Source organism: Lissotriton helveticus, chromosome 12 (assembly GCF_964261635.1).
Source record: "Lissotriton helveticus chromosome 12, aLisHel1.1, whole genome shotgun sequence".
NCBI lineage: Eukaryota > Metazoa > Chordata > Amphibia > Caudata > Salamandridae > Lissotriton > Lissotriton helveticus.
In genome coordinates, this window is record NC_136073.1 from 446,913,445 (window position 1) to 446,937,969 (window position 24,525).

Sequence of the window (24,525 nt, forward strand, 5' to 3'; positions counted from 1 at the left end):
TTTCTGCTCCTCTAAGTATGTATCATTTGGCTGCTTCCTCCATAGTTGTCCCCGTATGGGCAGTGGTGCGCAGCCTGATCAGGCCCTCATCTAGCATGGACTTATTCTGTCTTGTTCTGGAGTTGGCCCTGCCTGTCGCCACGCTGCGTTTTGAAATCTGTTTCCCCATGTCTCGTAATAAAGAAGGTAGATGAATGAAAGTAATGGCTATTTCATCCGCAAGTAAAAAACAGATAGCCAGGCCAGAGGCGGTATTACTTTAAAAGTGAGACACTGTACGGAGCCGTAATATAGATAATTAATATCAATCAGCACACTGATTCCGGTGTCGTCCAGCATGCGATGCCGCCCGATATGAACAAGGAGTGTGCAGGGCTCGACTCCAAGCAAGCTTTAATAACAAGCATTGGCATTGCCAATAGGTCTCGCTTGGGGACCTTATAAGTATTTAGTTTTGCAGCACAATATCCGATTATGCAACAAGGATATTGTGCTGCAAAACTAAATACTTATAAGGTCCCACAAGCGAGACCTATTGGCAATGCCAATGCTTGTTAAATTTGGTAACACTGTCTGGGCATTGTACAAGTTTAATACCCAAATATAGCAATGGGCAAAAGAAAGGTGAACAGTCTAGCTTTGCAATGGGCCTTCCTTTGCACAGTATAATTTTGACCTAATTGAGGTAGAAACTATTTTTGTTTTGTTTTAGCTGCAGGTTATGCGGCAGATGGTGGATTACGTGACAAATCTATAATAATGCTGAAATTGCAGCAGCCTCACAATCGCATAATTCCAGTGGCCTTAATCAAACCCTAGAAAGAGAGATTGGCATGCCAGGCGCAGCAGTTCAGTTTTAGGAAGCAAAGGAGAGAGGTCTCAGCTGACACAGTATTGAGGTGTCTCACACAGCAGTGATGAGAGCCCGAGCGCTATGAAAAGAGATCACACAGAGGCCGAGAGAGGCCCTGCCCATGGAGAGGGAAAGTGGGTTTCGTGCATAGGTGAGAGGTCTGGCACTACAAGAGACACACAGATCTTGCAAAGTGAGGGGGCTCGCTGCGATGGTTCTGGTACTGTGGATTGGCACAAGAGGTCTCTCACCAAGTGAGAGCTCTCAAAAGGTAGTGAAAGGCCTCGTGTAGCACGGAGGGGCCTCACAGAGTGACAAGCGCCCTGGAACTGTGAAGAAGCGCTGACTGTCCTCACACACCTAGCCTTTTCCTGTAGATCCCAGCTTCCGGTAGAGACAGCACACAGCGGAAATCCTTGCAAGATTCTTTAAAAAGTAAAAGCGACAAAAATTGAAACGACTGAAGTTTTACACGAGTTGGAATAACAACAACATACTTCCAAAACAAGCAAAAGCAAATGGAAGCAAATGGTGGGGGCCTGAAGGAGGAGGGGGTGCGAGGGATGAGGGAACACGGCCTGGGGGAAGCTGGCTGGGGAGAGAATGCAGAGCGCACGCGGGGCGAAGCCCTTTGATGTGCTGTGAGCGGCCGGAATGAATGATTAGGGGCGGAGAAGCGGGAAACTGAAAGTACGGCCGGCCTGCGGCCGGCCATGAATAATTAGGGGAGGAGAAGCCCTGGCCGTGAATGCGCGTGCAGGTTGCTCACGTGGTTCACATGAACTGCATGAAAACGGCAGCAAAAAGCTGGTGGTTTCATGATGTTTTCGCCGCTTGAATTCTCGCTCCGCTCGATGCGCATGCGCGCATCGATAGGTCGCGAGACCTAAAAATTACCGCTGCTCACTTACTTCGTACTTTACTTGATGTGGGAGGCGTCGTGGCCCTGTGGGCTGGGGAGATGGTGGTTCGGCGAGAGCTGCGGGCGGGTTGCTGCTGCCTCGCTTCTTTCTCATTGTTGCCTCATCAGCTCTGAACTCGGTAGTACAATTACCGCTAGCGACACTCCTAGCGGGCAGGTGGGGGCAGAATGGCGCCCTTGTCAATGCCATTTCAGCGGCAGCGCGAGGGCTGGCCAAACATTTCCAGGGCCGTCATTGGTAGCGCTTTCGTGCACTACAAGATTGACGGACCTGGGAGGGAACCCACAGCCACAAACGCCGTACGTCGCGCACCACTAAGCTAGATGGTGGTGCACGCACACTGCAGGCAGCCTTTACAAGTAGGTGCGCTTGCGTGTCACACGGGGGCCGCGCGGCACAGTGGCGGCCCGTTGCGGTGGCAGTTATAATTTATTTGGGACACATGACACTACCGTAATGACTTACAGTAGTGAGCGTCCCCAAATAAATTATAAAAGCCGCTGCTGGCCCCAGGTCACCCCCAAAATAGTGCCGCCTGGGGTGGACCGCCCCCCTCGCCCCCCCTAGCTATGCGGTTGACTTGTGGGGTGCCTATGGTACCCCCCTTCATTGCTATGCACAAGGTGGCAGACACTGCGTGGTGCCTGCCACGTTGTGCATGGCAATGCACAGCATGCCTCTGTGGCATTGAGGCGGGTGCTGCTTACAGCAGCGCCTGTCGCAATGCTGTAGATGCAGAATGCGACTGCCAGGGTGGCGGTCGCATCCTAATTGGCGGTGCGGGACCGCCGTACCGCTGGGGGCTGGTCCCAGCACCAATAGGGTGGCGGGCGGACTGAAGCCCACCCGCCATCCTAATGGGGCCTTTAGTGTTAAACAATGTATAGCACCTCCTATGCTGTTCGCCAAGCAGTTCACAACAGGGACTTTCTTCCAGTTGTAGTTGTCAAACATGTCTCACTGTAAAATCCCTTTTTCTTGCATTTGTCAGAATTCCCAAGTTAGACCCAACTTCCTAGTTCAATAATTAGTTGCCCATGTAAAACCCAACTCTCCTGGTATTGAAGCAGAGCAGTTTAAGCCTGACTCGAGGAGCTGGTGTGGGCTAGAAACTCAGAATTGAGTAACCTAGAAAAACAGCCCACAATAAACAATTTCTAACTGATGCCTTTTTTCTTAACTCTAAAGTGCACATGCAACTAAGAGTAAGTGCTATAATCAAATAGAAAAATATTGACATGATTTCAGGTGGAATTGCAAATTAAATCCCCCCACCCCGCTTGGTGGGAAATTAAAGATTAACCAGGGTGCAAATAATGCATGATAAAGAAACATCACGGTAGGCAACTAACCCCGGAAATGTAGTTTGCTCCCTTATCTATGCGGTACCATGTGATCATTTGCACACCAGCAGGCTGTAATTGTAAAAATCAGCAGTGGTCTGTTATGGGCCTATTTGAAAATTAGGTCTTTCACAATCCTCAACCTTAAGCCTGCAGGCCTTGTCAAGTCATTAACAGTATAAAATGGGAGAACTACTACCTTTGTCACTACTTTTAATAACCAATAAAAGAAGCCTCTTGTTTTTAACATGTAAATAAATAATCATAAATATGTAGTTTCTGGCTAGAACAACACATCAAACATTATAGGGAGACTCAAAGTATAGATTGAGTTGAACTTGAAATCTCCATCTAGAAATAGCAAGCAGTTTCTGGTGCCAGGACAAGAAAAGGGATACAGCAGATAAATCCCTTTTTATTGCATTTGTCAGAGGTCGCGATGTAAATCTCCTTTCCAATGTACTTGTCAGATAGTTAAAAATGCACATGCCACTTTCTATGGTGTTAAACCTTGAATTCACAATGTAAATCCCTTCCTATTGTATTTGCCACGCAGATCACCATGTACAATCTAATTCTGTTGCATTTGTCAGAGTTCAAAATCTATAACCAGTTGTGTCACTGAGTTTTTCACCTCTGGGTTCTTGGGCCTCCGTACCTCGTGTCCCAAAACTGGGCCCCATGTGTCTCTTTTAATGTGACTCTAAGGTTAACTAGACTAGAAAGAGCAGCCAAAGGCTAACTTAAGGTGTCGCTGTGGGTTAGAAACTAAAAACACAGCCTCTCACAACTTTAACACCCAGTTAATCTATGTCCAGCCAGTATTTTTTCTTTAAATGGAAAAGTCTTCAAATCATACTATTTTCAAAAAGACAAATATATAGATGATTTCAAGTGGAATTACAAATGAGAAAACCCTTCCAATGGGTCCTTGCACACTAACTAGTGTTAACATTGCACACCATGACGTAATATTACAGGGGGCAATTAGCCTGTAAATGTATCTCACTCCCAGTATATACAGGGTACCCTGTGATAATTGGTGCCTTAATAGGTTTGTCACAATCACAAAGGGAGAGGATGTGGTGTGACGGTCAGAGCTGCCAACTTTAACCGGGTTCGAGTCACTGTGTCTCCTCAACATCCTGTGATTCTTGGTAAATCACTTAATCTCCTGTGCCTACCAAAAATGAATGAGTCCTTGTGTAATGTAATTAGTGCTCATGTAAAATACTCCAATACCGTCTGGCCGAGTTGGTGCTAAATACAACTACAAATTTGTTTAAAACAGAGTTGTGTACAAGCGTTGTCATTGTCACAATTTAACATGAGGGCTACTGCCTTTGTCACCACATTTAAAAATAAATGTGATCTTGTCGACATTAACTTGGTTACCATGTGACCTTTTTCTCAGAGACCAATCAAACATTTTTGGTACATCCAAAGTATACATTGATAAGAACATTAAATCATCTTCTCAAAAAACGAAGCATTTGTTGTGGCTAGATCTGCTGCACCATACCCTTTCCTATTGCATGTGTCAGAGTTCACAATGTAAAGCCCTTTCTTATTGTATTTGTCAAATAAGTCCAAATATAAATTCGGTTCCTGTTGTGTTTGATATGGTGTTTATAATGTTAAACCCATACTAGTGTATTTGACAGAGGTTTAAAAATGTAAAATACCTTCCTTTTTATATTTGAGAATTCCGGTTCATGAGATACTAAGGTTCTGTGTGCTAGACCTTCGGAACACAGAAACACACAACATTAACACTGAAAAAAATCAATGTCTCTCATGTGTTCGTCCTTTAAATGTGTAAGTACTTGAACTGCTTAAAATTAAACTCAGACAAGACGGAGGTCATGAATTTTGGCAACCTCTCCCCGGTATGGCCGAACAACTGGTGGCCAATTGAAATGGGTCCCCCGCCAGAACCGGTTGCCAAGGTCAAAAACCTTGAGGTCATGTTTGACAACAAACTAACATTCCACCATCATGTCAACACAGTGACTTCTTCTTCCTTCTTCATCCATAGGAAAATTAAAAAGCTGCTCCCATACCTACCTACTGCGGAAGGAAAAACTCTCATAACTACCTTAATCTTCTCCAAATTGGATTACTGCAATGCCCTCTTGCTGAATGCTCAGGAACAGTTTTTAAACAAATTGCAGTCTATCCAAAATGCGGCAGCTAGAGTATTACTCTCCATTCCTAAGCACCATTCTGTCTCCGCAGCCATACGTCCACTCCATTGTTGCGAGTCAGAAGCCGCATAAAATGTAAGGCCCTTTGCATTGCCTACAAGGCTATTCACAATTCCGGACCACGATTTCTCAGAAAGGCTTTCACGATCTATACCCCCAACAGGCCTCTTCGTTCAGCATCGACTTGTCTCCTACCAGTCCCTCGCACCAGAAAAGTCACCTGGGGAGATGGACGCTTCCTAGTGGCCACTGCGAGGCTCTGGAACACTCTCCCTTTCACCATCAAGACTAGTCCCACACTTTTAATTTTCCGGAAACAATTGAAAACCTGGCTCTTTGACCAATGATCTCCTTCAGCATGATCTATGCCATCTTGATAATCCTATGCGCCGAGACACTTTCGGGTATTTGTGCGCAGTACAAATCCAATAAACATAAACATAAACAATTGACAAACAACTAAATCCAATAAAAGGGCAAATATTTACAAGGTTTCGGATGGAATTACAAATTATAATCGCTCCTAAAGGGGCCTTACAGATTTACTATAATGCAGCCCAGGCACACCAATTAACCCAGGCACACCAATTAATTGTAAAAAATCAGCTCCCATACGGGCCTTTTTGAAAAGATGATTTTCACAAAGTATGTAAGTCAACCAGCTTTGTCAAGTTACTCTATATATCTTGAGATCCCTACTACCTTAGTCGCTACATTCAGTAATCAATAAAGCAAGCCTGTTAGCTTTAGGTTGAACATAAACATTGCAATGTTGTCTCTGCTTAGAGAGAGCCATCGAAAATTTAGGCATATCCAAAGTTTACATTGACTTGCACAATAACTTTCCTTCTGGAGCTACCAGTCATTTGCTGTGGCTGGACCTAAAAAGCAACATATTTACTTAACCCCTTCTATTCCAGTTGCCAGAGAGTGGTTCATTTAAAAATCCATTTCTATTAATTTATTTTTTTAGATACATCAGTGTGAAGTCCCTTCCTATTGCATTTGTTAAAGAGTTCACAATGCAAAGCCATTTCACATGGTTTTTCGGCAAGCAGTTAATTGTAAAACCCCTTGCTATAATGTCTGTCAGAGAATTCACAATGTGATGCTCCTTCCTATTGTATTGGTGATGGGGTGCATCATGTAAAGCCCCTGCCTACTGTATTTGACCCGGGTTTTGGGTTAACAATGCTCCTGTCAGTTATGAGCAATTGAACTGCATCTTAGGTGGACTAACACAACTATTTTTCAATCTAATGCTTGTAGAAAAGATCTTGTGAGTGGTGCCTCCACCCCTCTCTTGGTACTATTAATTGCATCACTTTTCCTTGTGATCATATAACATCTCACAATCTGCTTCACTATGAGGCTAGGCTTAAAAAGCGATGAAATTCAAATGCACCACTGTCTGTCACAGGAGGCGGCCAAAACTCTTGGCTACTTTAGTAAGCTGTGGAATCCAAGTAGGAAAACGCTTGTCTACTGGCTTCAACACAGTCCTTGAACAAAAAGCTAGGCAGCTGCTGGGCACCATGCTGCTGCTGGGTTAGTAATCGTGGAATCCACAGTATTTCCTGCTGAGTGGGCTACTTGAAACCAGTGTGAAGTTGGTTTAGCGTGTACTATTTTGCTTTTCTATGGTTGAAACCAGCTTGCTCTTTACCGTCCCACCTAGAGCTGCTACTGCTCTTTCCATTGGCTTAGCATATGTTCGGATTAGCCAATTTGAGTCTGATAAACAGATTTTGCTAGTGCTTATGGCAAGCAATTTCATTGGCTACAATACTGGATAAACGTCTGGTTCTAGCTGTGATCCTGTCCTCAGACAAACAGATGGTGCATTGGTGTGAATGTATCGGTGCCCTCTCCACATGTACAGGGCTCTCACCCTTGCTCAGGACAAGTTAGTTTATTGCCCAGAGTCCAAGGTAAACTGTTGAGTCTTGCACTGGACCCTGCCTTCAGGCATATAGACATGGACGTCATGTAGGGGTCACCAAGAGTTGAAGCTGCGACCCCTGGCTTGTTCCCTGTAACCCCTGTCACTGCCTTTGTGGTCAGTGGCCTGAGAGGTGGTAACATCAGTGCCAAGAAGACACAGTTGGCTTTGCCCTCCTTGTTTTGTAGCTTAAGTACGCTAACGAGGAATAATTGTATATTATTCACACTTCGTGTAATAGAAAGTGGAATATAAGGTAAGTGCAAAATGTTTTAAATGTATGTTATCTGTGTGCTTGCGGGTGAGAGTGTGTTTGTGTGAGAGAGGGAGTCTTTGTGTAAGCGTGTGTATATGTCACAATAAGTAAGATTAAATGTCAGTAGATGAGATTGAGTGAGTCGGGGTGAGTGAGATTGATGGAGTGAGCGTAAGTGCTGGTCAGTGTAAGGGAATAGGTGTGAGTTAATCCGTGTAAGAATGACTGACCGTGTGTCAGTGTAAGACTGAGTGCAAGATAGTGAGATTTAATGAGCCCTAGAGAGTGAGAGTGAGAATGAGTGCGTAAGAGTCAGTAGGTGAGACTGTGTGAGTCAGTGAACGTAAATGAGCACAAGTGAGAATGTTGTTATGCTTGCCAGTCTGCTTTTGGCCTTTGCAAAAGACTGATGTTGGTTTACTGAAATCTATTATTAACAGACAGGGACCTGATCATTCTTAATATATGGGCCACCTATGGCAAAAGTCTGGCACAGGCATAATGAAGGTAATTCTTGGCACGAGACACCCATGGCAAAACGCTGGCACGAGCCAATTTGAGGTTATTCTCTCCATAAAAGATAACAGCTGTGGCATATAAGAAGGGGACAAACATGAAAAAATGCTTTACCTATCATAGTAAAGGTACATTTTGACATTGGGGTCACCAGTGATTCAAGGGTAGCATTAATAGTACAGTTTCTGTGACTGGCATATTATATGTAAGTTTTGGTATAAGGGGGCACTCATGGCTTATAGGGACACCCATGATAAAATACTTTCCCTCTAGCACAGTGGAGGATATTGTTTGGCATATGGGGGGCACCCATAGCATATTTCGAAAAATGGGGGGTCCATTCCTTTGTAACAGCAGTTTTCTTTGACTGACGCGCACTATGAGAGGACTTATGGATTTAACAAGCGCCCTTTCAAAGCCATGGCTTTTTTGCGCATTTATGTGAAAAGACTGCTTTAAAATTTACCATTCCATTCAAAAGTGCTCGGGTCCATTCACTTTACTCAGCACAGTTTAGGGTAAGTATTGTATTTCACCTTACCACTTTCAAAGATTGTTAGCACCCTAATATAGGTGTATCCAAAAGACATTTGTGGTTTATGTTTATATTGATGACACAGTCATAATTTAACTTCGGTGATGTCAAGTATTGTGAGATCATCCAGGTTAAGATAAAGTGACATCACTTCTGAGAGAGTCAAGGTCAAACGTCACATGTCACTTCCTTTGATGTCAAAAAGGTCATTGGGTGTGTGATGTCACTTCCACTACTGGCATTTTGGTGAATCGACATCCATGCACATAGACTGTGAATTCGAGGTTAAGTCTAGAAGTGTGTGCCTGCATATTGCTGCACAAGTACTCTCGTCTGCTTGTCAGACGTGACAATAAGAGTACAGCATAGCAGTTGAGTAACTACCTCCAGCTCTAGTCGTCTTAAAAAGCCACCATTTTATAATTATTTATTTGCATAGTTTTCATTCCTGCCATTGCACCAAAAGTTATTTGAGTACTTTACGGGGAGCTGGAATTACATTTGCAGATATGTTGACAAAAAATTTCGACATAACAAAGGAGGGAGAAAGGAAAAAAGAATGTGAGGTAGCATATAGAAAGTAGATGGATCATCATGGAGAAGAGTACAAGGAGAGGGTAGAGGCAGAGAGAGTAAGAAGAAAATTCAAATAACAAAGTAGAAAAATGGCAAAAGAAGAGAGGCAAGTGATTGGTTAATCAACGACCAAGAAGTTAAATGTAAAACCAGATATCACTGAGAGGATGAGTTTCAGAGTCTGCCAGATGACTGCTGAGATGTCTTCTGAACAGGAAGGACTTGAGTCCTTTCTGTAAGGAAAGGATGAGCTATTAGTTTGGTCATTGAAGAGTTACATGAGGTGGGTACAGAACTTGAGATGGTAGGTCATTGGGCTAGTGTAGATCTGAATTTTGTGGATTCAAGGGTAAATGTCATTGCTTAAGGATGTGCCCCCTTAAATTGCCAGAAGGTCAGATAAAAACGCTTGATTTGCCTAAATGAAGCACTTTAATTGCGACACAGCTATGTTTGAGCTATATATCTGTTCTTCTAGTCTACACCGTGTACGGTACTGACATTGAATCACACTCACAAGGAGCCAGACTAACTTGCTGCTAGCCTCTCCACACCACAAGCAAACTGTGTACTTGGTTTAACCTTAATCTGTACAGAAAATATAAATTATTTATTCTACGCACCAGATATGACTCCATATGTGGAGTTGATTTTTAAAAAAGACTATGTTTCTGACCGTATGTCCCAGAACCTGCTGTTCCTATAATCTAAGCCTAGAACTATGTAGGGCTTGGCCTCAATGGGAGCATATTTCTCAAATAGAGAATTGATTTAATCTTTTCAGAATCCATAGCCATATCAATTTGCATTTCTACGAATCAACAACCTATGGAATCTTCTTTCACAATCATTTCAAACTATCTGGTAATTATATGATATAGGTATCTTTCACAATCAACTGGCCACTAGAAGAGGTCCTGGTTCTGATCTCTCTAATTATTAAAGTATTCCTTGTGTGACCCTTCTGATGGCCAGAGCTGGCATTGCTATGATGGAAAAGAAGCTAATAGTCCTTGAATAAAATAGTGGGACATTTTTAGGCATTCAGGGTAAGAGTACAAGACGTCCTCAGACGCAGCTCATGGGTTGTGAAATGTGAATGAGTATTGTAGAGCAGGAGCTGAAAGATGGGGGCTTGTGAACCACTGGTTGTATTGGAGAAGAAGTTAAGCATCTATTCTTTGATGAGTTGCTTGTTTTAATTGGGTTGCTGGTTTATTTCAGTTGAAACAAATGTAAATATTTATAATTTATGCTTAAAATGTTTTTCCATTAAAAAGGTTTAGAGAATGTGTACTGCATCGATATATTTTATTTGCCAGATTTTTGTGTACTATGCATTACACTTTATTTGATTTTGGTGTTCAGTTAAATCCCGAGAAAGGGACACAATCTTGAGTGGTTTACTGGAGGTTCTTTGGGGGAGAAGAGGCACTGGGATTTGTGTGTTAAGGAGCTGCTTTTGTCCTAATGTGAAATTTGTTTTTTAGTTTGTATATTTCAGAGGTCTTTAGCTGTCAATTGTAGGAAAATGCCCCTTGTTACATGGTTGCTCCCACTTTTTGCCTATATGTTGACTTTGACTAAGTGTGACCTGGGTGCCTGCCAACATGGTATCCATGGCCTATGTTCTTGCCCTAAAATTGTACTGTTGCTAAACCCAATTGGCAAATCTATGGCCACATGTAAGACCCTTTTAAGAGGTATCTTGAGTACCAAGGGCACTGTGACCAGGGAAGGCCTCTAAGGGCTGAAGCACTTCTTGTGCCACCCTTAGAGAACTAGTTCCTTTACACACATACACTGCCCTTACTGGCTCAGTGTTTTTGTGCAGAACAAGGTGAAGTCAACATGATACACATCCCTGTGTGCCATGCCTGCAACCCACTGCCCTGGCATAGATAAGTTACCCTCTAGCTGGGTGCACTGTACCAGTGGTGAGGGTACAAGTGCATGAGCCCTATACCCCTATAGTGTCTAAGTCGATTCTTAGACATTGTAAGTGCAGTATTGCCATAAAGAGTATATAGTCTGGGAGGTTGTCATTATGATCGCCACAGCACCATAATGGCTTAACTGAAAACAGGGAAGTTTGGAATCAAACTTCTCTGCACATTAAACCCACACTGATGCCAGTGTATGATTTAATGAAAAATGCACTTGGAGGGCATCTAAAGGGATGCCCTCTGAAAAACAATCGAACTGTAGTGTCCTGGCTGAGTAGCCGTTGACAGCTGCCACCACCATACATGTTTCTGGGCCCCTGGGTTGAGAGACTGACTCTCTCAGGGTCCTCAAACAAAGCACATCCTGGGACGAGGTGCCAAGCCTCCTCCCCCATGATGGGCAGGGTCTATAAAGGGGATGCTTCAAAGGTTTGCTGCCTTTTTGAGCTACCCCAGCCATTTGCTGCTCCCAGCAATTGTCCCCTGCCAGTTCTGACCCCCACTTTGGGCAAGAGAATTGGTGGGAAACCAAGTTGGGGTAGAGGCATGCCCACCTTGGTCAACCCCACCCCTCAGGTGGGGTGAAGCACAACTCTGTCACTGCCATCTTGCAGATGGGGGGGGACCCAGCCAACCATAGTGAAGCTTATGCCCCCTCCCACTGGAGAGTGGCATAATAGGAGGTACTCACTTGGCCCCAGTCATACCAGTCTGTACCGACCACAGATTCCTCAACATAACCTAGGTGTGTCCTGCAGCCAGCAGTCCTCAAGAACCCAGAGAACCTGCCCTACTTTGTGGACTAAAAAGGACTTTGTCTTCTGTGAGCACCAGACTTGCTCAAAAGTAACAGACTCTGACTCCGGCCGACTTCGTGAGTCTCCATCACTCTGCTCCCGGCACCCCTAGCCAGAGTGAACCAATACCCTAAGGAGGTCCTCACAGCGATCCTAGCTTGGATCCCAGTGACCCCTGAACCACAACAAGCTCCCAAACCAAACTTGCTGCCAAGATCCGGAAAGTCCCCTCAACCGCAACCGAAGGTGACACCCTAACCGACTGAGTAACCGAAGCGGTCCAGAAAGAGCAACCGCGACCGTCTGACTCACTCAGTCATGGAACACTTGGGGTCACAGGATGACAACTCCCAAAGACCCCATTTGCAGCTGACCGACTCTGAAGGAAACTCAACCGAATCTGCAGCATCAGTCAAGACCGCATCCTACACCGGCCGCCCCCATGACTCTGGTGGTGTAGTTCTTGTGTTGGTCATTGGGCCCTACAGTGCTGACCTAAATTCTAGGAGCTTTTGTTTCTCAAGCTGTTGGCCTGCTCGCCGCAGTCCCCATGTCCACGACAGTGCTTAGCCCTTTGGCTAACGTGTGGTCCTTGCACTCTGCACCCAGCCTCCTCTGTGCCGCTGGCGGTGCGACTTGAGTGTCCATTTGACCGAATCTTACCTACTGACCCGTAAACTCAGTTCTTCCTTCTCAGGACTAAATGTGGCTCGTGAGTAGTATTGTAAACCTGCATTGAGTTTGCAAAACACATTGTCTCATTTTTCTTTCTCTCAGGAAATGCACCAGCCTTGCATCTAGAGATACCTGCCTGGCTGCATAAGTAAAGTAGTTCTAAAGTAATTCTGACTATCTGCAAATACAAAGTAATTTGCATGTAACTTAATTCACTGAATCCGAATTGTATTTAAATTGCATATGATTGCAAAGTATTTTCATACTTACCTGTACCATGCCTGGCTTGGTTCTAGACAATAAACATAACTAAATAATGGTTTGTTCCAGCCAATTGGTTGGAGTTCAGCCCTAGAGAGTGTGAAATCATTTCTTGCCTGAGTTGTACAATAAATGCTTAACACTACCCTCTGATAATGCCTTACTGCTCGCCCGCACTAACACTAATAGTGTGTAAGGTATAGTCTACATTAACCTTTGGGAATCCACTGGACTCTGTGCACACTAAACCTTACTTTGGTATAGTATATAAAGAGCAAGGTTCCTACATCAGTAAACTACACTCAATGCAAATTACATATAGAAACGTGTTTTGCTGAATCTCTGGAGTCTTAGAACTTCATGAAGGCATAAAAAATATTTTTTCACATTGGAACTTAAATGTAAGGTGCATTTTGTTCTGTTATTTATGTAAACCACTTCATAGTAGGCCATTTACTGAGTTCAAAATGTACCCTACCAAATCAATGCTGTCAAGATAGGGCTGTTGTGATTAACTTTTAACATAATGGCCAATCATGATCCATTTCTGTGTGGCATTTATTTGACTGCCAAAAATGTTCTCACACAAAAGAGCTATAATTATTACACAGTCGAGATTGAGCAGGCCCAAACTTTCACTCTTGGTCTAATTGCGGTCAAATGAGGTCACGATAAGTTAAAAGGAATTAAGAAATGTTCACAGCCGCGGGCCATCTATGTGGGCTGAGGGGCCAAGCCCCCCACCCATTTCCCAGCAAGAAGAATGTCTGTCAGGCTGAGCAAAAGTCAGCCTGACACTCTTCTTGTTCAGGTCGGGCAGTCAGGAACTAGACTTGCACTACATGTGCATGCTTCAGGCTGCCCGAGCGGAACTTTGCCAGGCTGAGGATTTTACAGCCCTTTGAGTGACCTACTCAACCTGGCAAAAGTGCCTCAAGACCCTCCCTGTTATGACAAATGGGAGTGTCACTGATTGTCTCAGACCTGTATGCTTCAGTTTTAAGCCCTGAAGTACTCGGGCCAAATCTCAATCAGTGACACCTCGCCACAGAGTGGGGTGTGGTCAGCTGTCTCACTGACCACAACCTACTCTGTGACGACTGAGGCACTGCTGCCTTCCCTAATTCACTAACCTTTGGTCAGCCAATGATGAAAGGCAGCAGTCTATGCCCTCCTGACATCTCAGAGGCTTCCCTCTCTACAGTGAAGGTATATTTAATGTGTTTTTTGTATGTTTGGTGCGTTTGGAGTATTCAAGACTACTTGGATTTTATCTTAGGGGAGTCTCACTCAGACTATTTGTGGAATACAAACAGAAGTTGGATGTAGTTCTTATTGTTCAGTTTTACGACTGGCTCAATAAAATCTGTTATGCTTCACAATTGGGCATCAAAATGAGCTTGATTTAATGACATGCTCATGCATTAAACAATCCAAACAACTATGTGGCACTTTCTCTTTTTTGTGCTATATACAAAAAATACCCCTAATGAGATAAAGAAAGCTACAGTCTTGCATGGAGGCATATTCATTTTTTACACACTCTCGTTGATGACAAATCCTGCTGATGTGTAGCTATGTTTCTTCAAGCTCCTGTATCCTCTAGAATTCACTTCAGGTTTATATATTTTAATATTTTATTGTTTATGTAATATGGTGTATTTGCCTTCTTTGCAAAGTTTCTGTATTATGTGTGCTTTTATGGCTATTTTATAGCCGAATAAAGATGAATTGATTGATTGGTTGTTTGAATGTTTGGTGCGTGTATGAATTAATTTGTGTATTTGATAGTGAGTGTTGGCAGTATGTGTGCATGTGTGAAGGCATGGGTCTGAGTGAGTGTGTATGTGTGTGTGTGTGTGTGTGTGTGTGTTTGGTCCCCCGCTCCATTCCCTGGTAAAATGACCAGCCGCCACTGGAAATGTACAGAAACATTTTGTACACTTCAATATTTCAAATTGTCCTCTGCCCCCTCATATGGGTGATCTATTGACCTGCAATACTACTCCTGCCTGTGCTGTGGGTAGGACCCAGGATATGGACTGGGAAAGTCCTTAAATAAAGGCAATGAGAGCAGGGCAAGAAGAGGGTGAGGAGGGCAAGACAGAAAGAGGGAAATATGGGAGAGGAATAAGAAGTGTGCGATGGAAGCAAAGAGGAAGCGGAGGTGGACAGACTGCAGAGACAAGTGAGAGGTCGGGATGAAGTGTTTAGAGAGAGAAGGGCAAAGTTGCTGGGAAGAGGAGAGTGTGGTGGTGGGAGAGGGTTGTGTGGGAGAGAGTGAATATTGCAGGAAAGGGTCCGGCAATGAAGAGCGGGAAAGACCGGTGGACATGGAGAGGTAAGGAGGGCCAGAAGTGATGAGGGGGAGATGAGAAGAGGTTGAGATGGAAGAGGAGGGCAAGCAGTGGGATGGGCAGGAAGACAAGATATAGTTAGTGTTGTCTGGTTAGTGAGCTGAAAAGAGAGTGAAACGATGTGCGCTACTGTTAGCAATTTGAAGCTGGTGGATAAATTGTAAAAGAAATTTAGAACTATAACTCTAATTTTTTTCTGTTTGTGTAGTTTGAGCTTGGTTTGTATAGGAAAAAATATTTCTGAATTATAACCAAGCTTTAATCTTTGTTCTATTTCAATTGAAATGTTTTTTACATTTTTCAATAAAAATGTGTTTCAAATTGTAAAGTCCAGTGTCGCGAGTGGAGAGTTATGTGGAGTGTCCTACAGTACAGTGGAGCAGAGTTCTGTAAAGTCTGTTGTCGTATAGTGGAGTATTTTGTATAATGGAAAAGAGTGCAGTAGAGCAGTGTGTAGTGGTATATCATACAGTCTAGTAAAATGCAGTGGCATGGTGTTTCATATAGTGGAGTCCAGTATCGTAGACTGGAGCAGCGAGTTGTCAAGTGAATTGGCATGTCTAACTGTAAAGTATGGTGTCATAGACTGTCTTAGAGTAGAGTGAAGTAGAGTGTTGTAGAGTGGAGTATAGTCAAGTGGAGTGTCTTCTAATACAGTGGAGAAAAGTATTGTATAGTGGAGTGGCTATTATAGAGCGAAACTGAAAGGAGTATCATACAGTGGCCAGAGTGGATGGGCTTAGAGTGGAGTAGTATCAGAGTGTAGTATAGTGCTACAGAGTGGAGTTGCATACAATATAGTAAAGTGTAGGATAGTGGAGCAGCGTAAAGCAGAGTATGGTACAGTGGCATAGAGTGGGATAAAGTGGAGTGGAGTACACTGGAGTCGGCTAGTGTAAAGTGAGGTAACGTGGCATAGAGTGAAGTGTCATAGACCATAGTAATTTTGACAGTGGAGTGTATGGGATAAGGTGGAGTAGAGTCTAATAGAGTGTAGTAGAGTTATATAGAGTGGCGTACAGTGGAGTGGTGTAGACTGGAGTGTGGTAGAGTGGAATAGCATCTAGTGGAGTGGCATAGAGTGCAGTGGTGTCCAGTGGAGTAGTGTAGAATGGAGTGGTACACAGTGGAGTGGTGTACAGTGGATTGGCGTATAGTAGATAAGCGGACAGTACAGTACATTGGCATATAGTGAAGTGGAGTAGACTGGAGTGGCATGGAGTGGTACCCAATGGAACAGTGTAGAATGGAACGGCGTAGAATAAAGTGGTATAAACTGGAGTGTCAAAGTGTTCTAGCATATAGTGTAGTGGCATACAGTGAAATACCATGCAGTGGAGTGTTGAACAATGGAGTGGTGTATAGTAGATGGAGTAGAGTACAATAGCATGTACTCTAGTAGCGTATAGCAGACTGGCTTACAGTGGAGTGGCGTACACTGAAGAGGCATAGAGTGGAGTTCTGTACAGGGTAATAGCGTAGAGTGGAGTGTTGTACAGGGAAGTTGCATAGATTGTATTAGTATATAGTGGAGTAGTGTACAGTGGAGTGGTTCAATAGCATGCAGTGGAGTGACACGTACATTGGAGTGGTTTTCAATAGAATGGCATAGAATAAAGGGCATAGTGGAGTGCCATACACTGGAGTAAAGTGGCATAGACTGGAGGTGTGTAGTGTCCAAGAGTGCAGTGTGAAATGGCGTACAGTGAAGAGGCATAGAGTGGAATAACGTGGAGTAGAGTACAGTGGTGTGGCATATGGATGTATGCGAAATTAAGCAGCAATGTAGATTATGGTGTGCAGACTAAGAAAAAACAGCAAGCAATCTTTAGCTGTATTCTTGGTTCGTGCAGTAGCCAGTTTAGAGTTTTTAGGGCTGGAGATATGAGATAATTTTGTACCAGGTATCAGTCTGGCCGCAGCATTAAAGGAGGCCCTTAGCGAGGCCATATTGTATTTAGAAAGACCGCAAAGAGTGGAGCTTTTGTAGTCTAGGTAATGAAAGAGCTTGGACTGCCAGATTACATTTGTCCTGTTGTAGCAAGAGTTTGAGTTTCCTTAGTATACTCATTTGGTATTTAGCTCCCTTAGTGGCATTGGTATGAATCTGCATATTTAATTGTTTATCTAGTGTGATTCCATGAGATTTCGCGGAATCAATAATGTAAGGAGAACAGTTGAAGGCTGTTGTATGCTTCATCCAGAGGCCAATCTTGGGAGTGTGATTAGGCGGAGCGATGAGGAGGAATTCCGTTTTGGAGATGTTGAGCTTGCAATGGTTGTCAGTGAGCCAATTTGAGTGTTAAGCAAAGTAGAGTTGAGGGAAATTAAGTTTTCTGGGGAGGAGATTTTCAGATACAATTTTGTGTCATCTGCATACATGTGAAAAAGAATGTTTTGTAGAGTTCAGTGCATTTGCAAGTGGTTCCAGGAATAAGTTGAAGAGAATGGTTGAAAGGGCGAACCCCTGTGGTACTCCCATATTGACAGCGGAGGACCGAGAGAGTGATTGATTCACCTAGACTCTTTGGGTTCTGTTGTGTAGGAATGATGGAAACCATTGCAATACAGGCCCTGATAGGGCCATTCTTCATACTAGAAGGGGCAGTAAGTTATCGTGTTTGACAGCGTTGAAGGCAGAGGATAAGTCAAGTAGGATCAGACGACCTGATTCATTATGGTCTAGCATTTATAATATGCCATCCATGATACGAATGAGTGCAGATTCAGTGCTGTGACCTCAACGAAAACTGGATTGATGTTGATCCAAGAGTTGGAAGATCTCAATGTGTGTGCAGAGGTGAGTTTGCACGCATTTTTCTAGACGTTTTCCCAGAGTGGGGATGTTGGAAATGGGGCAGAAGCTGTTAAGGTTAAAACTGTTATGCATTAGGTGTTTTTAGAGCAGGCTTACCTGCCCTACTTTTAGGCAGTCTGGGATAGTGCCTTGCAAGAGTTAGATGTTAACCATCTTAGACCATAATGGGAGAATGGCAGCATTTATTTCTTTGAAGATTGGAGGTGGTAGTGGGTCAATGAAGTGGATAGATGGATTGATTGCTAGAGGAATGTTATAGATGTGTCTTTCGCTGAGGGGAGTGAATGTGTGCCAGGAGGCATTGTTCTTAGGGACATCTCCAGGGGGACCGTACCGGTCCGAGCCTATAGAGGTGAGTAGAGAAGGGATCACTATATTTGGAGGAAGATTCCGCTTTGATTCTAGTTTGTCTTGAATGATTTTTGTTTTATCAAAGAAGAATGCGGCCAATTCCTCACATGTTGGGGGAATCATGTCACCATGGCCTGGCCAGTTAAGTGTGTTGAGCGATTGTTGCTTAACAATTTAAAAACATTTTTTGGGACGCTTATTGGCTTTAAATTCAGTTCTAAAGAAGTTGGCCTTTGCAACTCTGATTTTTATGTTGTAAGAGTTCCTAACTGATCTAAGGTGTTTGGTGGAGGGTACGGTTCGCCAAGTTCTTTCGGCTGACCTTAAAGTGTTGTTTAGAGTTTTTGTTGTCATTGAACAAAGGTTTTTAGATTTTTTGTGCAAGCATTTTTTTGGTGTAAAAGGGCAATAGAATCAAAGATGCCAGAGATAGAGGGATTATAGAAATCTGTGAGGTCATATACATCGAGCATGCCTGCTTTGGGAGTCAGGGCAGCATTACATCAGGTTGCTAAGACTTTGGGATTAATGTTTCGGAGGTTCCTTTTTCCATTGGTTTGTTTTCTTGAGTTGGTCCCTCTTCGGGATCACCTCCAGGTTGAGAAAGAAGATGAGGCTGTAGTGGTTAGACCATTCACATTGAATAATGGGTTCCAGTGTGACGTTTCTCCTTTTAGATATAAGGTCCATTGTTTTACCCTTGTTGTGGTTTGGGCTGTCGCAGAATTGGGTCAGATCCGGGTCATTTAGGAAGGTGTTTAGACAATTCGCTGCATGATTGTTCGTGTTAGTCTAATGAAAGTTGAAACCTCCAAGGAAGATTTGGGTCATTTGAGGGTTATCGTTGGATGTGATGATTTTCATGAATTGTTCAATGAAGGGCAGATTATCAGTAGGTAGATAGTAGAATGTGTGTGGTTTGCAGATGGGGCTGTTATTGCTTGAGTTGTTGATGCAAAAATATTCACTGGTGGGCAAGTTGACGGTTTCTGATTGAAATACACAGTGTATTTCGGCGTATGCAAGCTATTCCCTCACCCTGTTTCATTGTTCGGTCAAGTCGAAATATGTTGTGGCTGGGAGGGACTAGTAGGTCAAGTATAGAGGTGGAGGAGCGGTTTAGCCAGGTTTCATTGAAGATCATGATATCGCGTTCATTTGTTAGGATGAGATCATAGATATCAGGAGCGTGTTTACTAGCTGATCTGCATTTGAGAAGTACACATTTCAATTGGCTAGTAGAATGGCTGGTGGGAGTCCGAGGGATGTTAACAAGCTTGAGGTTGTTTCTATTTATACCTCCTTGATTGTGGGTGGGTTCTCTGTAGGGGGTAGCTTGAATGGCTTGGATTTGACCCCAGAAGGTCTTGTTAGTGTCTATTGGGTTGATATATGAGAGGAGTAGGTCGCCTCTATTGGGTTGATATATGAGCGGAGTAGATTGCAGATGTCGCTGTTAGATAGATAAGCCTTCAGTCTTCTGGGATGCGAAGAGGCATTTGGGAGTTGTAAAGTTTTTGAGTTGAGGTGGGAGATGTGCCGGTCTAGGGCAAGATGTGAGCCAATTTGGGAGCTGGTCCGGGTCCCTAAGGTACTAGTGTGAGTATGGGTAGATGCTCGATAGTGATGACTGTCAATTTCTGGAGTTTGTCCATGAGGTGGCGCAGGCAGATGGAGATCTCATCAAGGCGAGTGGGCCAATCAGTGTGGTGACAGTTGGTTAAGGGTTGTGAGGAGAGTTCCAGGTGAGGGAGAGGCCTCGTGGGAGAACTGGTTGAGCAGAGGCAGCATTATTGTGGTCAAGGGGAGCGAGTGAGTCAGGGAGGTCATGTGGAGGACCATTCTGTGTGAAGAAGGGAGCTGGGGTGGGGGGGGTAGGCTGGCCTATGGGCTGTGGGTAGGATGTGGGCGATAATCGGTTTAACAAATTGGGTGGTATAGGTTCCACGGATGGTGGTTTCCTGGCATCAGTAAGTGCTGATGGCGTGCTTGGGTGAATCTTGCAAGGTAGTTCCATAGGAGAGAAAGAGAGAGAGCGGATGAGCGGGAGAGTTCACTTCGGTGGGGGATCCGTGGTGTAGCTGCATAGGGGCCGGGGAAGTATGTGTCGGTGTAGGGCAACTAATCATTTGATTTAAAGTCCCTGTTGGGGTAAGGGCTCTGGTGTTGCTAGGTCAGGAGACTGTTTGGGGTAGAGATTGCTTAACCCCTTCGACGCTCATGACGAGCCCAGCTCGTCATGTAGGGCCCATTGATTTCAATGGAAAGTCAATGGACCTACATGCATACCCCTTAGCAGCCAAGTGGTTAAGGTATGGGGAGGGCTAGGTGATGTTGGATTCACCCAGGACTTTAGTTGAGGTGTGAGAGTGCATCATGGTGATAGGGTGAATTGAATGGGGATGTGAGCTCTTATTATTCACTGCTTTCTTGAGGATGAGGTAGATATTATCCTTTGCAGCTAAATTGTTGTTCAAAGCTTGTATTGGGATAATATCGTTGTTTTAAAAGGATAAGATAGTGTTTGCATTGTAGAAGGGCGAAGGTGATGCAGGTACTTTGAGGCCATAAGGAGTTTTCCTGGTGCTACTGATACGAAGCAAAGAATAAGACATTCCTCCATCATGCACATTTTCTGGAGTAGAAGATGTGGTCATTGGTAGCACAGTACAAAAACTGTGCTATATCACGTAGCAGCAGTTAAATCAACAACATCCTCAGATGCTTTGATAAATCAATTTTACATGCTAAAGAGCATATAACCAATTCACAAAAGTGAACTTTTTGAATGACAATATTAGGCAATGAGAGAGGTGATGATTTTGGGGTCCCCTCTAACCTAGGGGGGGGGGAACCAAGCAGATGCCTTAAACAGAAAGAGCATAAACTTAAAGCACATCTTGTTGAACTTCAGTGGTGGTCCCATCCTCTTAGACCACCCCAAGAACAGTTATTGGCAAAAAAACAATCCCAACCAACGGCCCTGCAAAGCATTATGGGACGAGATTAGCAGTGGGCAGTGAATATTATAGTATCCAATATCAAAATAATTCTACAAAGAGCTGCAGTTCAACTAGTCGTTACTAGATGTCCCTCACGAGTCAAATGCAAAGTCATTGAAATTATTCTTACATCAAGCTGCAGTTCCACTAGTCATTAGTAGTAGATGTCCCTCACGAGTCAAATACAAAAGCATTGAAAGACCCTTTCATGAAGCTTTTGCATTTGATTCATGAGGGACATCTAGTAACGACTAGTGGAACTGCAGCTTGATGTAAGAATAATTTCAATGCATTTGCATTTGACTCGTGAGGGACATCTTGTAGAATTATTTTGATATTGGATACTATAATATTCACTGCCCACTGCTAATCTTGTCCCATAATGCTTTGCAGGGCCTTTGTTTGGGATTGTTTTTTTTGCCAATAACTGTGCTTTGGGTGGTCCTAAGAGGATGGGACCACCACCAAATCGTTCAATAAGATGTGCTTTTTGTTTTCAAGGCATCTGCTTGGTTCTCTCCCTACATTAGGGAGGATCCCAAAATCATCACCTCTCTCACTGCTGGATAAATTTTCAGTTTCAGTTTTGTGAAAGTGCTATATGCTCTTTAGCATATAAAAATAAAGATACGTAATTCATCGCAACTGGCACTGCAAGATGCCATTTGCAATTATTGTACAGGGCAGACAAGTACACAGTGCCATCAGCTACGCACTATGCAGTTTGTGTACTAAACAAAGTTCAGTACTATGCAAAGTTCAAAGTATACTACGTGAAGCTACGTGTAGTGCTACTACGCAAACTACTCCCAGGGTTAGATTTGAGTAGCTGATGCTTGTGCATTTTAGCAGCATTTTTTGATAGATTAGGAGGGTAGTTAATAGTGAATGCATGTAGACCTGTGAGATATAACTTTGTGTCCATTATGTGAATGGCGAAGGTTTCACTGGGGAGAGAATAAGCGCCCACAGGATAGGGAGAGAAGAGAGAAGAGAGGAGAGAGAGAGATGGACTTTCACTCCTCATCTTCTGTTTTATTTGCTCTCTCCATTTTTTATTTCCTCCTTTTCATAAAATCATTTCCAAATTTTTTCCTTTATCTTATCTCACCCTGTAGGAGGGTGCTAGTCCTCTTTTAGTTCAGAGAGCGAATAGGTGCCATCTTCTGAGACTGAGCCAAGACAGAGTGACAAAGTGGAGGTGTGGGCCTTTAGGGCCCTGAGGATCGGTGGAGCTTGGTCAGTCACATCGGTGAACTCGCTTCAAATTATGTCCAGTGGAGAAAGCGTGACACCAGATCTGCTCTTGTGCAAAAAAAAAAAAAAAACAATAGTGGCAGGATCTTGCAAGGGCCAGAGCGAAGGACCTGATCAAGGCGATACAATGTACAGAATTAAGGCTTGCAGACTTCCCAGGATTTCCCCTTTCCCAGGCTCACTCCACCATGCGCCAGCAGGCAACAGCCTCTGAGACTATGGCCCCCTGTTGCTTAGTTCCAGAGGGTGTGGGCAGGACGAGAGGTGAGCGTGTCCAGGAGTCGTTGGCGCTCGTCTGCTCTCATAAAAATGTTAAGCTGCGACCATTCAGGTAGGATGGGCGGGTGTAGTCGGATCAAGAACTTTTGACAATTGGCCAGATCTAGATGAGAGGCAAGCGCATTCATGACTCGATGTCGGTCGAACGCTCCCAGGCGGGAGCAGATAAAGGCACCTGCACTTATAGCACCCAGCCCCACTAAACTGGGAATAGAAACCGAAGAAGCCAGGAGTCGCTAGCAAACAGACTCTCCGTAGTTCACCAGGAATCCCATTACCATCCAGCATGGGATTCGCAGGCAGGTCAGTGTGGGCGCCAACGGTGCAGCTGCCAATCCTGTGCGAGGGGATCTCTTACTTGCTAGCCCAGGCGGGGATGACCCAAGATGCCAGGCAGTAATGGAGACGGAGGTAGACATTTACCAGTTCACCTGATCCAGCGGCCCTGGATCCAATCAGTGCCTCGCTCATCTCTCTCCCCAGCAGCGGTGGCCATCTGTCGTGTGTACTGCGGCAATTCCAACATGGGGAGTTACACAGTGCCTTGGAGCTGAGACAGCAGCCAGCTCATCAGGCAAGTGGTTGTTGTGGGTGATTGTGTTCACCAAGATGTTTGCTTTCGCCAGCTGGCTGTTGTGAGCTAGATGGCAGGGGTAAGCAAGGGGTATGACCAGATGGGTAATCCCAAACCCTGGGAGCCATAAACAGGAGCTCCTACACCATGGTCATATTAAGTGCTTAAATGGGTAGCCAGGCATGGCCAGCAAGTTAACCACACAGAACAGGCAAGAGGGACAGTGGCAGCCCAATTGACTAATGTAGTGCTAGAGTTTGGGGGCAGAGGCATGCACTCAAGGACAATGGAGACCAGAACGAGGGGCAGGGACAACACGCTTAACAAATGGGGCAAGTGGGAAGGGCATTAGCAGCACATAGGACCATGCAGAGTAGGAGGGAAGGGATGGGGCATAGACTCAGACCACAGAGGACAGGGAGGAGATGGGTAGGAACGTAAGGTAAGCACTGAGGCCAAGGGACAGGGCTGTGGAAGATAAGAAATAAAATAAAAGGCCACACGGGCAGGAGGGAGGGTGCAGGGACAGACTATGACTACAGAGCGCAGGATTGGAAAGAGCAAGGGCAGCAAGTTTACCACTGAGGAAAGACCTGCATTGGCAGCTCAACAGACTATGGAGGACAGGGGGAGGGGATAGCAGTTTGCACACTGAGAACAAATGTCTGGGAAAAGGAGACCGACAGAAAGCTGCCTACATTGGGGAGGCTGTCAGGGGCTGTAAGCAGTCCTCAGAAGGCTGACTGAATAAGTAAATTTTATTGTTTGATTATTTAAAATCTTACAATATTACACATGCGATATGAAAAAGAAACATATAAATTGCTATATTAATTTAAAAACGTTTAAAATGCCAAAGCACCATAAAATTAATTTGGTTGCATAATAAATTACTTTTTAAAATGTTTATTCTCCTAATTTCTGTTTCACTATCAATAGGAATCTTAGGAAGGCAGCATTTAAACTTATATCGTTTGACTGTAGACACTGTATCAGGGCCTGCCTACATGTCCTTATTCCACGTACCCTAAGCGGTAATTTAATGTTCTTCTCTCAT

At 44.1% G+C, this 24,525-nt stretch overlaps 1 protein-coding gene across 1 annotated transcript in view; it reads left to right on the forward strand.

The window, feature by feature from the left end:
* SLC12A4 (solute carrier family 12 member 4) overlaps positions 1-24,525 on the forward strand; it is a 546,284-nt gene that overhangs the window by 12,833 nt on the left and 508,926 nt on the right. The gene's annotated exons all lie outside the window — the stretch shown is intronic.